Here is an 11,327-nt window from a genome sequence, read left to right on the forward strand (position 1 = left end):
CATAGATATCAAATGTTGTTTCCTCCCTTGCGAGGCCTTTACTGTATCTGCCTTCAGTTCTGGTTGCTTTGCACTGTGAAGCTATTTGAAAGTATTTGTCAAAGAACAATGAGCACTAGATATCCACTAGATGGTGTTATAGTAAAACACAAGCATAACCCTCACTTAGACAATTTAACCTGATACACAGTTTGTGACCATGTATTTACTCTTCTGGCACTTTGCCTTCACAATTTTGTATTAATTTCACTACCTTTTGGCATGATCACCTTTTAATTTGTTTCTCACATTTGTGACAAAGACACTGCACTGGAGGCAAACAAGACTGTGTAAATACATTCAGCAAGTTGGATTAGTTTCCAGTTTCTGCTGAATACAAGCAAAAACCAGTCACTTCAGAAAGATGTTCAGAATAAAAGCTGTAAAACTGCCAAAGAGCAGCACGTGAAGGTAACCGACATGAAGATAAGATAAGATAAGATAGAACTTTATTAATCCCTCGGGTGGGTTCCTCTGGGAAATTCGATTTCCAAAAAAGCACAGCACCGACAGAAGTTACAGAGTTATACACACACACATATATATAAATACAGAGACAATATAAATAAAATATACGAAGGGGATAAATAGAATAAATAGGAATAAAAATAAAAATACAAGTGAATTGCACATTTCAAGTATTGAGTCTATTGCACAGTTGACTATTTACAAAAGTATTGCACAAAAGGTATTGCACAGTGAGGTGAAGAGGCACTACAGCTTAGTTGTTCCCTCCTTTGTCCTCCTGTTTCCCCTCCCTCTCCCCTCCAGAGAGGAGTTAAACAGTCTGATGGCGTGTGGGACAAAGGAGTTTTTAAGTCTGTTAGTTCTTGTCTTTGGGAGAAGCAACCTGTCACTGAACAGACTCTTCTGGTTGTTAATGGCCGTGTGCAGAGGATGCCTGGCATTGTCCATAATGTCCATCAGTTTCTTTAATGTCCTTTTCTCTGCCACTGTCACCAGAGTGTCCAGCTTCATGCCGACCACAGAGCTAGCCCTCCTGATCAGTTTCTCCAGCCTGGATGAGTCCTTCTTTGCTGTGCTGCTCCCCCAGCACACCACAGCATAGAAAAGTACTCCAGCAACCACCGACTGGTAAAACATCCTCAGGAGCTTCCTGCAGATGTTAAAAGACCTCAGCCTCCTGAGGAAGTACAGTCGGCTTTGGGCTTTTTTATACAGGTGCTCTGTGTTGCATGACCAGTCCAGTTTATTGTCCACCCACAGCCCGAGGTACTTGTACTTGTTGACCACCTCCACCTCCTCCCCCTCTATCTGAACCGGCAGTGGACCTGCTCTAGACCTCCCGAAGTCCACAACCAGTTCCTTAGTCTTTGAGGTGTTGAGTTGCAGGTGGTTTGTGACTCCATGCGACAAAGTTCCTCACCAGACTTCTGTACTCCTCTTCCTGATCATCCCAGATACACCCCATGATGGCTGTGTCGTCTGCAAACTTCTGAATGTGGCATAATTCAGAGTTGTAGCAGAAGTCAGAGGTGTACAGGGTGAAGAGAAGAGGGCACAGCACAGTTCCCTGTGGTGCTCCTGTGCTGCTGACCACTGTGTCAGACGTGATGTCCTTCAGCCTGACGTACTGTGGTCTGTCGGTGAGGTAGTCGGAGATCCAAGCCACCAGGCAGGGGTCCACCTCCATCCTGTTCAGTTTTTCTTGAAGCATACAGGGCTGGATGGTATTAAAGGCACTGGAAAAGTCAAGAAACAGGATCCTGACCGTGCCTTTTCCCCCATCCAGGTGTGAGTGGGCTCTGTGTAGGAGGTACAGGATGGCATCCTCCACTCCGACACCCACCTTGTATGCAAACTGTAGTGGGTCCTGGGCATGTTGTACCTGTGGTCGGAGGAGGTTGAGGAAGAGCCGCTCTAGAGTCTTCATAAGATGTGACGTCAGTGCCACCGGTCGGAAGTGATTCAGCTCATTGGGCCGGTTCTTTTTGGGGACCGGGACGATGCAGGATGTCTTCCATAGGGCGGGCACTCTCCCCAGTCGCAGACTGAGGTTGAAGACTCGTTGTAGCGGCTCCCCAAGTTCAGCAGCACACGCCTTTAGCATCCTAGGACACACCTTGTCTGGGCCTGCTGCCTTTCTGGGGCGAAGCTTCCTCAGTTGTCTCCTGACCTGATCCACTGTGACACTGGGAGATGTTTGGGAAGAGGGGAGGGGGGGAGATGTCTTGCTGCTGAGAGAGGGATTGGAGGAGGGGGGTGTCATGGTGTCAGGAAGGGGGGGAAGCGAGGGAGGTAGGAGAGTGGGGATTGGACTCTGTAGTGAAGGTGAGGGTGGGGGGGTTGTGGGCTGGTCAAACCTGTTGAAGAAGTTGTTGAGTTCGTTTGCCTTCTCCACAGTCCCCCCCACTGTGCTTTTCTTGGTGTTGTGGCCTGTGATGGTTTTCACACCATTCCAGACCTCCCTCATATTGTTCCTCTCCAACTTCTGCTCCACCTTCCTCCTGTAGGTGTCCTTTGCTTCCCTCAGGCAGCGTTTCACCTCCCGCTGTGCTGCCTTCATCTCCTCCTTCACTTTGCTCCTGAAAGCCTTCTTCTTCATGTTGAGGACAGCTTTGACTTCCTGTGTTACCCACGGTTTGTTATTAGGATAACACCGTACCGTCTTAGCAGGGGCGACCGTGTCCACACAAAAGTTGAGGTAGTCTGTAAGACAGTGTGTCGCCCCCTCTATGTCCTCACCATGTGGGCTCAGGAGCACATCCCAGTCTGTGGTGTCATAACAGTCCCTCAGAGCATCCTCCTTTTCTGGGGTCCATCTCCGGATGGAGCGCGTTGTGATCGGCTGCCTTTGGACGAGGGGTGTGTATTGTGGCTGTAGGTAAACCAGGTTGTGGTCTGACTTCCCTAGTGGGGGGAGGGGGGTGGCTCTGTATGCATCTCTCACATTAGCATACAGTAGGTCAATTGTCCTGTTGCTTCTTGTGGGACAATTCACAAACTGGTGAAAAGCAGCCAGAGTAGAGTCCAGTGTGGCATGGTTAAAGTCTCCAGATATAATAATGAAAGCCTCGGGGTTTTGTGTCTGAAGTCTTGCTGTGACTGTGTGTATTTTCTCACAGGCGTGTATTTTGTGTGTATTTTATTTCGCAGCCTTCCGTAAAGACGCTGAAACACAGTTTATTGCTGTTTATCATGAGAGCACAGGTCAGAGATAAGATCCCTCCAGGCTAAACCCTTTAAATCTAAATGCAAGCCCAAACCGATTGTCATATTTGCATGCCAAACACTGAGTAGCGCAAAGGCCTAGCACTCAGTATTTACATGAAAACAGGAATACTTATTTTCTGTTTATGTAAGAATATAAGGGTGAGAACTGTGTGTCCATGTTCTCATTAAGTAATCCTTCCATTGTTGTCACTGAAGCTTTTGTCTAGCTGTTTATTTATATCTAAAAGCAAAATGACTGTTTTTGTATTTTGCTGTTAAAGCCGCCGCTCCTCATGCCAACCACACCCCTGCAGCAGTTCATTTGTACTGAAAACGCTTCGGGCTCTTTAATTATTTTGGTATCAAGTGTGAAATTAGAGCTGTCATCGCGACAGGGGCCCAATTGATTTTAGAATCAGAATCAGAATCAGAATCAGAATGGGTTTATTGCCAGATGTTGAGGTTTACAACATTAGGAAATTGCTGCGGTGCTTCAGTGCAAACAATAAGAATTAAAGTGCTATGTAGAAAGAAAGATATGTGCATGAGATATACATGAGATATATACATGAGAATAAGAATTATGAGTGCTACGTAGAAAGATATATACATGAGTGCAGGTGGTGATCAGTGAAATGATGCAGTGACACAGCGTAATTACATGTCTCTCTGGGACCGGGGCAATGAGCAAACTGCTTTCCTGGATCCCATTTCACCTGATGAGGCAGACACGGGATCACTTTTCTGTTTTAAATATCTCGAGCTGTACATTTCAGCTAACGGCTGCAGCGGGCTATCAGCCAGTCAGCATTCACCTGTCTGATTCCCACGTGATTTTTTTAAGCAAAGATGTAACCAGGAGCTTTTTTGGAAACTATCAGAGATAAAGGGCAGAAACGACCGCCAGATTATTTACCTGTGGCTAAAGGGATTATTTTCTGTGCACTTTTTGCAAGTTTAATCTGTGTGAAGGCATTATGGTTTGTAATTTCTCCATTCCCAACTGTAACATTTAGAGGCTGTTCCCGTGTTTTTACACACTGCACAGTGATATGTAACACCTAAAGTTTGGGATTTTGAGACAGAAAAGTTTGTTTGGAAACAGATGTGTGCACTATCTCCTCGTTTAAATATAAGACATTTAAAATAACGCAGTTAAATAGAGTTTCAGCTGACAAAGAGGCGTAAGCTTCTATCAGAAAAAAAATGAAATAGCGGTTGTACAGTATTGCACAATCTCCTGTTTGGGGCTAATTACAGATTTTTTATCTCAGTCTAACTTGTTAATTCAGATTACAGAGCTACACGTTTTGTGAAAGTAAAACATTTAACCACTTTGCCACCTTCATATTTTCAAAACGAATGTTGCAATATGAAATAAAATGAAACCATCAAAAATTAAGATAGAGCCCAATTAGACTCGATTAAACCTAAATGAAACAAGCTTCGCGTAAAAGCTCACTTTGGGCACTTTGAATTGGGATACTCCCTAAAAATGAGCACAGGAAAGATCAAAACTCCAGCCTTTTTTTTTTTTTTTTTTTTTTCTTGCTTGTCCCGTTTGGCTCTTTTGCCATCAGAATTATTGTCTAAAGGCAAAGAAAGATGCCCAACGGATTTACTTTACCAAATTGACCATCCAGCCTTGCCATAATGGTCCATTTGATTCACCTTTTATTGTTTATTTTATTTTCACTTGCTGAATGCGGGACAGACTTGACTGGAGGAAAGAAGGGGAGAAAGAAAGAGGGAAAGAGAAACAGCTGAGAAGAGGGACGGGGGAGAAGGGCAAAAAACAAAAACCAACAGAATGGGCAGGAAAAAAAAAAAAAGCATATATCGAAACTCCAGACATCCAGAGGCCCCCAGAACACAAGAGACCAAGGAAGACTAACAGAGGGGCAGCTGCGCCACTGTCCCAGAAAGAGCTGAGGAGAGTCCCAGATGAGGGCTCACTCAGCAGCCGCGGAGCAGAAGCCAGGGGGAGTTGCAGTGACGCGCCCGTGAGCTCCGCCGGCAGCCAGCTGTGCCTGAGTGACCGAGCCCCAGGCCGAGAGGCCGGGGCACCCCACTTCCGAAGTGGCCCGAGCGAGCCCCAGGCTCCAGGCCCCGATAAGTGGCCGCCAAGGAGTGAGCCGGTGTGTACCTGGACGCCCATCCCCAGACACAAAGAACCACCAACGCACCGATGTCTGAGGGAGTCCGCCACTGGCAGGGGAAGTTCATTTCAAACTATTTACAGAACAATCAGCTGTTCTGCATTAAATTTGATGCCACACAAATTATTTGTGCCACTCCAAAAATAATTTCTGTCCACTATGAGATAAAGGAGAACAACAGCCTGATACCTGCAGGCCTGACAACAGGAGATGTATCACTGCTGTAACACCTGTAACATTCAGCAGTCGCCTCATTGACACACACAACAAAAACTACACTACACACTAACTACACAAGATTTGCGCTAAACGTCGCAAATCTCTCACATCTCAAAACACCGCCGTAACTCCTAAAACTTCCCACTTCCTAAACAACTAAATACCACGTTGCCTTATCATCTTTTGACTGGTCGACATGGTACATTTTTCCACCAATAGGAAAGGGTGGGGTTTTTTTGGTTTTGTTTTTGCTCACAGGTGGAGAGTGCTTTCCAGCGTTTTCCTTATAAAACGCCGGTTTTACCATTTCTTCCCGCAACGATAGTATTCAGAAAGAAAACCAAACATTGCAGATATTTTTATCATAACTCTGGTTTTACGTGGCCAATCAACACAATTTAAAAACTTTTTCCGTCAGTTGTTCTGTCTGTCCTGCTCACATCTCCAATGGTTGTACACGTTGTCATTAATGTGGCTTCACTCCACATCAGCCAGCTGCTTTGCTAGCTAAAACACCAGTGTCGGCACATAAGGACGCTGTCATAGCCTGTCAACGACGTTGATTAGCTGCGTATATCTGAGATGCTGCAAGTTGCTGTAAATGGGGGTTAGGTAGAAGAAATTGTTTTTATTATTGTTATTAATCACATGATGCATTTCCCTCTTCTGGCAGTGTTTTAGGTAGATGTCACGGCAGAAAAATCCCAGCAAGTGCAACAGGGTTTGAATGACCTGCTGCAACACTTGTTGGGTTTAAGGTTCATATTAGAGTTACAAGGTGCTTAAAGGTGCTCCTTGTAGGTGGTCTGACATTTGCTGGCTGTCACAACCAATGTGCTGCTGCCATCCCCAAACTTGATGAGTGTTTGAGTGGTTGTCAGACAGTTAGTCATAGGAGATGTAGGCTCCCTGTACTTAGTTTTTAGCACTAAAATATACACAGCAAATCCAGCATGTTCAAATTAACACTGTCGGATTTGATTTCAACACTATTAAAGTGTCTATGTGGGTCCACACCAGAGAGTGTTAATTTAACTCTTTTTGGAGAGTCGGTACGTTAACTCTGATTTAGTGTTAAACACCAAATCTGTCTGGAGTTGATAATTTAACACTTGGTGTTAAGAGTTTATATATTAACTCTCAAAAGAGTATTTTAGTTTAACTACGTAAGAGTTATCTTCTAATTAATTCTAATAAGCGGGAATTTTACTGTTCTGAACATCTAGAAATTTCTTTTGGAAATAAACATTAACTAAAAAGATGCAATGGTTTTTGAAAAACATTTATTCTGAACTGTGCACCACAATTTCAAAACATTTTCTGAAAGATGTAACAGTGTACATGTTCTCACTTTCATTAGAATTTTGTTTATCAAAAGGTCTGACATAGGTGAGCTGGTAAATGCAAATAACAGCATCTCATCACTTATTTCTTCAATACAATATGCAGGTCCTTCATTCATCCCTTTGTGGAACTTCAACGCACTTCTGCTCTCCCCCATATTCCATCTTCACAAGCATATCCTATGTGGAGATTGAATAAAAATTAGTTGACACTAATTAATGGCACAAATAATCCAGTAATCAATTGCAGCACAGTAAAAAAAAAGGAATCCTTTTTGAGCCATTACTTGTGTAAAGTATTTTCCCAAAAGACAAGGACACAGGCAACAAGTAATACTGAACTAAATGTAAAAACTCAACCTTTTTCATTTTTACCTAAACCGTGTGCACAAAACTCTGGAGGGATCTAAATGCTAACGTAGAACCCAGTCAGGACATCTGCTACTGCTGTTTGCTCATTTTTATTTATGGGAGATCTTTTTCAGGCTTCAAGTAGCACCGTTATACCAACATTTCACATTCTAGACATTGGTCAAATACACCTAAAACAAAGGTTTGACTGAAAATTCACATACAACGCATTGACGCTGTCCAGCCCCTTATAACTAATGATAACCACCTTGAGAATGGACAAAATATATTTAACAGCTATTAACTATAATAAATATCTTGCAAAGTGTACAGTGTCACAAGTTTATGTCTTCTACTCACCTGGTGATGTGCTTAGGAATGGTCCCCTGGATATAGATGGACATCCCTTCCCTCAGCCCTCCATAAATAGGCCCTAGATAGGGTATGTTCTGTGCCATGGACAAAATATTAAATAACTATAACACAGCAACACTGTGTGTTGTATGCAAGTCTATGAAGTACACTTACAAATGTCAGTCATGTTATGATTAAATCAGCTAAATCAAATTACTTTGCAGTGCTTAATTACAGTACTCTAGTAAATATTAATCAGGCATTTCCAAACAATTTGGTTTGTACCAAATGTTGTTTTATTTGTTTCAGTGAAATCATTTTTGAAGCCAACAGAGGCTCAGCATTTCAATATTTAATACAAAAGCCTGGGCAGTATGGACAGCATTGTGAATCTATCTAGTGTTTATCTTATTTCGCTACAGTTCTTACTCCACAGCCACATTGCCTCTACAGTCATCATGCCACTTCACTCCCATTCGCACTCCAACTGTTGAGCTGCTCGAGGACAGGAATGGATCCAAGAAAATGCCCTGGCAGTGACAGACTCACTCTTAAAAATGACAAGACTGGTCACTGCCAAAGTGTGCTATCCCAGTACAAGTACAAAGAACATAATCCAGCCCGTCGCTGATTCTTTCTAACAGCAAGAAGAAACCTTATGTGGCTCTCTATATATAGTTTGCGCAGACGTACTCATAAACAAGCAGCCAAATTCATTCCAAGGACATAAAGAACTGATATTTTATTTTCAACCCCTTTCTTATAAAATGACGGGTTGAAAAAACGCCTTATAAGCCAACCTTGTCTTATGAAGTTTTATTACACTATCCAGAGCCAAGTGAGTGTAAAATTACATTTGCTGTAGCAGTTGGGGACACTCTTATCAATAAGAGGGTGAAGAGGTCTAGATTCCATGCTATATGCCCACACACACTGCAGCAGAATCAGAGAAATTAATTCCTAACAAACACACCATTTCTGTTCAACCACCTGAATGCAAAAGAGTAATTAAGCTAAAAAAAAAAAAAAAACTCTTCGTAAAAACAGCTCAGACACTGCCAGACTAAACCCGAAAGCTTGAACTTTACAGTGAGTCAGCACTTGTATGGAGGACCTGTCACACCCAAGGAAACAATTATATAAGAATAAACTTCATCCATTCTTGGAAGAAAGAAGCAGCAGAGCCTGTTTTACACAAAGTGAATTATCTGATCAGAAAACTTGTTGTTTTTAAGGCTATGTTAATACGTACAATAAGAAAGTTTATGAAGAGGTTAAGAATGCCTAGCTTGGTTGCCTTAACTTGACCCTATTTTTCGTTAACCTTAAAATTGTCAGAAGTGTCAAAACACGAACTTCATGGAGGAGGTTGTGCATCTGTTGGCTTTCCATCTAAAGACGTATTCCCAATATACATCTTTAAAAATAAATAAATAAATTGCAGTTCAAGTACACTGAGCGAGTCATAGTGTTAAGAAAGCAAGTCTTTCCTCACTGACAGTTGTTACATGTGCATGTCCTGATTCATGTAATGTATACATCTTTGCTATAACTTAGGAGTCTGAGGATTTTCTACAGGGACAGCGTTTGGCGCTGTACATAACAGAATCCAAGAGAAAGACACAACAGTATGCACTTATTTTCTAGGTATTTACTTTAGTTTATCATTTTGTCATTGGAATGGCCTTGACAATAATCTGTAACCCACATAAAATGATCTCCCTGTGTCCGCTTCTAGGCATGTGTAGTCGTGTGCTTGGGGGTGGAAAAGAGTGCTGTGCTGCAGTGTTTTGTTTGCTGAGACACTGAAGTTTTTAAGTTGGAAAAAGTACTAGATATAAGTTTGCGACAAATTCTGCTGCACATAAGTTCGCTGGTTATCAGCGATGTTCCATATTGAAAATAGTGGCAGTGAGTAAATAGTCGGATGCTACAGTTTTCCAGTGACTTTATAGAGCACTGTGTGGAGCTAAACTGTTAGCCTTGTTAAGTCTAATTTGTTATCAACTGCCTGAAAGTTCATCTCATTCTGCTTCCAGGAGTGAGGTAACACTTAAAGTACAACTTATGTTTATTTGTATTCACGTTGAGACATCATATTACTGTCATTAAAGAGTAAAAAACGTGCCCTGTTATGTCATTTAGAGCCCCGCATGTTTGAGTAGCTCAAATGTGCTGTTAGCATGTTAGCACAGCGATGCTGTGAACTGATGAGCTATTGTCTTGATGTGAGGTTTTTACTCAGGGTTTTTTCGTCCAGTCCAGAGCAGAAATGTTTTTGTTAAGAAACTGGTTGTTGTTGTTTTTTTCCACAATTTTAATTATGAGCTAGATATATTTCTACTAATGAAATTAGTTTGCTTCAGTAACAGGGATGAGTCAGTCAACGAGTCAGTTGGGCTTGTGAATCATGATTCACGAGTCAGTAAAGTGATTCTCGAGTATTGAACGATTCGTTCATGATTCGCACATCACTATGAGAGCATGATGCACTGAGATCAGTGAGCACATATTGTGTATGCCTCAGTTAATTTTTGTCTGTTTGTTCAAATCAAAAGTTATTTGAACAACTTATTGTTGTATAACTGAATTCATCTGAATTATTTTGATTAATAATTGTTGCATATGCAATAACTTTATATAATTTGCTTGGTAAGTTTTAATGTTTTCCTATTGTTTTTGGAAAAGTGCTTATTTTGCAATTTACAAAAAAATGTTTTGACAATACATTGCGGTAATGGATAGGTTGTATAAGAGAAGTGGGGTTTTTTTTTTTGCAAATTTGAGTATTTTAATTGCAAATTGATGTCTAATATGATCTCAACACAAGCCTAAGTTGTGGATTATAGCTAGAACAGCATAATTAGTATTTGAATTCCTCTTCTGAGACCGAGATTTCCTTCTTTTCCACCTGATGATCTGCTGCACCTTGCGGTGTGGTAGGCCTGTATCACTCACACTTTCACACTCAGGTGGTTATATGAAAGACCACTGACTGAAATTTTCTCATCCCTAATTTCTTTCGCACCCTGGGAATTTTTGGACTATACCCCTTGGACAAGTTTTATTTAGGACTCTGAATAATAAGCTGCCGTGTAGAACATTTTCCACATGTGAATGGTGTGTAAGATCTTCATTAGAATGGACATTGAATTTGAGTCATCTGTTTTCTGTAAAAGTTAAGGAGTCAGTTACCAGGGTGCACCCAACATTGAGAGCTAAAAGCTAACACTTGGCCAGGGTGCTATATTAGTAGTTTTGTGTGGTTTTACTTTTCTTTAATTTTTTGTAATTTTCTTTTCCACAATTCTGTAAAGTGCCTTAACCCTGTGGTTGTCAGAACTTATGGTTTGGTTCACTAAAGCAGACTGGTTCTTTCCAGTCACGTTCCTGTCTGTGTCTCATTTAAACACACCCCCATGCTCCTATAGTTGAACCTATTGGCCCATTAATATAAACTATTCAGACTTGGTGGTCCATCTGCATCTAAAGGACAAAGGTCTCTCTTTCGAGGATGCCAATGTTCACATTTTGGTCAGATGGTTTGAAAGAGGAGTAAAAGAAGCCATTTACGTCCACTGTGAGCGACCATCTTTGAACAGAGGCGGGGGTTTACGACACCAACTGTCTGCCATCTATAATCCAGTTTTGAGATCCCTTCCCAGATGCCTTAATGCCCACTCACATC

This window comes from Aulonocara stuartgranti, assembly GCF_965226115.1.
Source record: "Aulonocara stuartgranti genome assembly, chromosome: 14".
Lineage (NCBI taxonomy): Eukaryota > Metazoa > Chordata > Actinopteri > Cichliformes > Cichlidae > Aulonocara > Aulonocara stuartgranti.